The following is a 4,967-nucleotide window of genomic DNA, read 5'->3' as shown; positions in this document are numbered from 1 at the left end:
GTTGTTGGTGACCGGTACAAGTGGTTTAGTAATGCCGTATGGTCAGTAATAACAACAATGTAGATGAGGGCCATAGGAACCAACAAAAATTGTACACAACATAATGCCGTTAGCGCCAAACAAGTTTTGGTGTGTGCGAAAGGTGGAATATACTTTCTTGAGTTATTTTTTTTTTTTTTTTTTTGTAGGCTGCTGCGGGTGATTTGGTGCGGGCTCGGCGTCGCCGCTGGCTCAATATACGATGATGGGTAAGTTTAAGACACACTTTTGAGGTGTTTGGCATCTGGAACCAATCAGCGGGGCCGCGCTCTCGCTTCGTGCGACCATCCATTCTCTGGGGAAAGGGACGAGTGTGATGCAAGTCTCCGTCTGGGTCTTCTGGTCCTCATAAAGAGCCGCTTCAAAGGGATTGGGCGGACTCCACTCTCTGCATCTCTGCCACCCCTCCCCTCTGTCGGCCCCATTGTCTTTGACATATGTAGATGACACAAACCTGCCGGAAAATTCTACTTTGATTTTCGAACAGCGCGTCGCTGCGTATATCAGGCTGCCGCTGCTGGACCGCGGCCGGGCGGGTCTCTCCGCTGCCCCCGGAGATCCTCCGTGATATAACAACAAAATAAGAAGGGAAGCGTTTTTTGGTGTCTTGGAATATCGCTCCGAAAATACCCGGTATACCAGTTTGGGGCCTGCCTCGGGATTCAAATAAGGCAACGTGACTTGCAAGCCGGCCCCGGCCGCCCCAGCTCTGACCTGCTCAAAGAGGTCGGGCCCTCTTCGATTAGCGAGGATGCGAGTCCGGTGTCTGATAATAAGGGGTACCTCCAGATCGAGTGCAGATCGAAATAAAGAAACGGAAAGGTTGAGAGAGGGGGGGGGGTACATAAATAAAGTAAAAGGAAAGGCGACGCGCCTTTTAGAAACATTGACTCGTCGCGAGATGTTAAGCAAATTGGCCGACGCGCTATCGGATGTGATCGTGTTTTATTCCGTATGCGTCGGGGCCGTAAAAGATCCAGTGCGGCCGACCTGCGGGGAGGGAAGTGCCTCCTATGCGAGCGGCCGGGGAATCTCGTTCCAGTTTTGTGAGCTTTTCCATGTTTTCACTAAATGGTCGGGGCGTTTCGGCGATCCCGACCGTCATGTTTTATTTCAGGGTCGTTTTATCCTCGCGCCTAGGCCGTAAGCTTTGACCCTAAGATGCGCAGTATCTGTCACATTTACCGGCCGCGAGCTCTTCCCCCCGACCCTCTTCCCCCTCTTCCCGCGCTCCGGCCGATCTGCGCCGCGCGGGACCCAAATGCGATATGAGGACCCGCCAAACATGTCGCATCGGGGCGGGCGATCAAAACACATTCCGTCCGAACATTCATACACGCACACACATATGCGGACACACGTATCGGTCGATCTGCCCGGAGCGGCTCGGTCAGGTCAGAGCAGATGGCCCGTCGGCCCAACCGCCCCGCTGAACCCGCCGGCGAATGGCAAACTCTGAGAGTCGCTCTGTTTTCAGATTCGCGGGTAGGCGTTTTATTTATCGTGGGAAGGGGAGGGGGCGGTTGAGCCGTGAAGAGAAAGAAGGGGATGAGTCGACTTACCAGCATGACATCTTTTTATACAGTCCCGAAGACTGTCTTTACCGGACGGATACACCAGAAGTTAAAGTTCCTGATGCCACCATGAGAGAAGTGCATTACCTGAAATTAACTTCGCAAGGCGTTTTTTGGTCTTCCCATGCACAAAACAGACGCCATAAATAAATAAGAGGTGACTAAACCCCTTCTCCTGTATCACGGCTGTTGTTAGGCGTTACGGAGAACTGTTGGTATTTTACGTCAAGGATGAGGGTGTTAACCTCTGGAGATGGGTGGAAAATGAGTTTAGCGTTAGATGGGGCTCTGTATTGTCTGAGGGGGGGGGGGCAGCGAGGCGCTAAGTTTTGTAAGCCTCACACCCAAGTTCAACATTTTTGCCCAATTAACCTCACAGACATTTAAATGTGTTTTATTGTCTCTTAGAAATTGAACTGGGTTCAGTTTTTCCGGGGAATGCCCCTTGTTTAGCTACACGCGGGGAGCCGGTATGGTGTGTGTCCCTCTTTATCTTTCCTCCATTGCTCTCCGGAAGACGCAGCGAGCGCCGAGTCCGGCCGCGTCCCATCTCACACGACACACCGGACGGGAGGGGGGCTCCGGCCGAGCCTCCACGGGGGCCATGCGGGCGTGCGGCGCTGGGGGCCCCCGCCGGGACGGGAGTTTAAGGTGCGCAAATTGGGGCCCACCTTGCGCGCTGGTGGTGGCGGCCCGGGCCCCGGGTGGCACCCGGCCGAGTCATATATGGGGCCGGGTGCCCCGGGAGGGTCCGGGAGGGTACCCCGGGTACTCAGTGCAGTACTCGGCCCGTTTTATGGCTCGACCGCAAGTTCAACACGGACGCCTTCGCCGGGAGAGCGGGCGGGGCCCGGCCGGGGAGAGCGGGGAGCGTCACCTCCGCTCCGGGAGTGCGTGCGAGAATGGCAACCGAATGGTGGCCCATCTCGCCGACAGTCTGATCGGTTTGTCGGCGGATTTCTCGTTTCGGGGTGGGCTGATCGGATGGCCGCCGCCGCCAACCGCCGACCGGCCCATCCTCTTGGGATTCGAGCCCTCGATCGATTTCTCGAGCTCTTCCGTCGCACGGCTGCTCTCGAGTGCTGTCCACACGCGGCTCACACTCACACCACCGCCCTGCGGCCCCGCCGCATCCACAGCCGTACGGTGGCGATGGGTCGTCTGCTCCAACAATAAAGGCCGGCCGCTTTAGCTTTGGAGATCTGTCTGTAGAGCTTTAGCTTCCACCGCTGCCACCATAAAGTTTACAGTTTAATATTGTGCCATGAGCCGGTGCCCCTTGCCCTGTTGCAGGCTTGATAGCAACTGGAACCCAAGAACCTCCCCACCCGCGCCGCCACCTCTTCTCTCTCTCTCTCTCTCTCTCTCTCTCTCTCTCTCTCTCTCTCTCTCTCTCTCTCTCTCTTATATCCCACCTCTCTCATGTTACAGTGAGCAGGTTGACCTCTCCAGACGCAGGGTGCCTTACCGTACAAGAGGGGGTTATCCTTCTCTGTCCCGATCGTCAACAAGAAAGTCAGACAGTTTGAAGAGGAGAGGTGGTCCACTTTTTATTATTTGCTTTCCGCGGGACACGGCTGTTGTTGTATTGGGGCTATACAGCGGGCACATTCCTCTGCCGTGTCGAGGGCGTGTTTCCGTAAAATTTAGGATACGCCTCCGACTTTCCTCATCCACCTTTGGTCCCTGTAACTTTCTGCACATTTTAAAGTTGCCTTCTTATTGTCCGGATGAGTTCTGGGGAAAATAAACGTCGTTGTTTGTGCTGACCGCCACCGACGTCACAATGAAAATCCACAAGTGATGCATACTCACTGGCTAAATGAATGTCTAAGGACGAAATTTTAAGGGACTATGGACATGCATATAAGTCAAAGTAAGTATGCATCCTTAACATACATATTATAACGAACAAGACACGTTATAAACTATTCAATTATAACATTGCATCTTCTTATTTACAATATTGTTCTTGGACGTAGGATGCGCACACGCTCACTGCTCCAATTGTCAAGTTTTGTTTCCGCCTCCTTTATTTTAGCTGAGGCTAAGCGACCAGGAACGTCCGCCGATAAAAGCAGTGAACATGAAATGGAATCGGTCCGTGTTGTGGCCGCCCGTGTGACGGTGACACGCTGCCGAGGCAGAGAGCCGCCGAGAGCCCCTCGCCGCCGGGCCGGACCGCAGCAAAGTCTCCTAGGAGACTTCGACGCGCGGGCGGCCGGGGTAGAGAGCCTAAGAAGCAGCCACGCTGATGTGAAGTTTTCGCGCGCGGCTTGTCTTGTAATCTGGCGACCTATGACTAATCGCGTTATATTCGACTGTTCGCTGTGCTCGGGCTTCGGTTCGGAGGGTTGGACGACGGCTTGCGCGCGGCGCGGGGGGACAGGCCCAAGCCCCTCGATTTATGGCAAGCAGTAACGGCAGGAAGGGGGGTGGTATGGGGGGAGAGGGCGACACTCCGCGGAGCAGATTCTCGAGTTGCAAAGCTACTGCCATTTTCATGCCTCGACTGTGTCAAAACATGACGCCTAGCGTGCCTGGCTGCCCTCACGCACCGCGTGCTCGGCGAGCCGGCGCGCGAAACAAGACGAGCAGCGTATGAAGAAGGCTTCCGTACGTGTCGGTCGCGTTGCGCTGCTGGCCGGCCGGTCCCTACCCCCGCTCCCCTGATTGATTCTAATGACGCGGCCGGGCGTGTGTAGCGCATGAAATGTCTCCCGTTGAAGAATGCGCATTGTGGGGCACGATCCCTTTCAACTAAACGCTTGCAAAACGATGAGCTATAAAGCACGAAACGGAATGAGGCTTTCTCTTCTCTCTGTCTCTCCCCCTCTCGGTGTGACTCCTCCTCCTCCTCTGGCGCCCGCCTCGCGCGCGCCCTGCTGGAGGACCCGCAATATGGCACGCGGGGCGAGGTATTGAAGCAAACATTTAATGACCAATAACTTGTTAAAAACTGAAAGAGGACGCCTAAGCCTGTTTTCTATCGACGGTGCACTCGCGCGCATACGCACCACACGACATGACCACAATGCTACGGTAGGCAAATGACTGCCTCGTTTGGACGCTCTTTACGATGTGGTCCTTCCCTACTGTAATTTATATACTTAACTAACCGGTCGTACCGATCACATTCAAATCCTTACAATCGATTTGCCATCGCGTAAGCCGAGCCACGCGGAGAAATTACTATCATTTAAATTTACCCCGCTTGTTGCTCCGTCGTACACGCCTAGAAATAGTCTTCCCCCGGGATTTCCGTTGCTTTTTGACCGCTACGGAAAAGCTTTTCTTTCCCTTGCCGTAGTCTCTCTCTCTCTCTCTCTCTCTCTCTCTCTCTCTCTCTCTCTC

General features: G+C 54.6%; 1 protein-coding gene across 1 annotated transcript in view; it reads left to right on the top strand.

Moving 5' to 3' along the window:
- Positions 1-202: 202 nt before the first annotated feature.
- The window catches only part of LOC113217835 (knirps-related protein-like), a 46,072-nt gene continuing 41,307 nt past the window's right edge, over positions 203-4,967 (top strand). Inside the window, exon 1 of the mRNA XM_052274953.1 lies at positions 203-248. The gene's annotated coding sequence lies outside the window, so the exon portion shown is untranslated. The remainder of the gene's footprint in view (positions 249-4,967) is intronic.

This window comes from Frankliniella occidentalis, unplaced genomic scaffold, assembly GCF_000697945.3.
Source record: "Frankliniella occidentalis isolate FOCC.00 unplaced genomic scaffold, Focc_3.1 Scaffold473, whole genome shotgun sequence".
Taxonomy (NCBI): Eukaryota; Metazoa; Arthropoda; class Insecta; order Thysanoptera; family Thripidae; genus Frankliniella; species Frankliniella occidentalis.
Note: the sequence above shows the minus strand (reverse complement) of the source record. Positions and strands in the feature narration are given on the sequence as shown.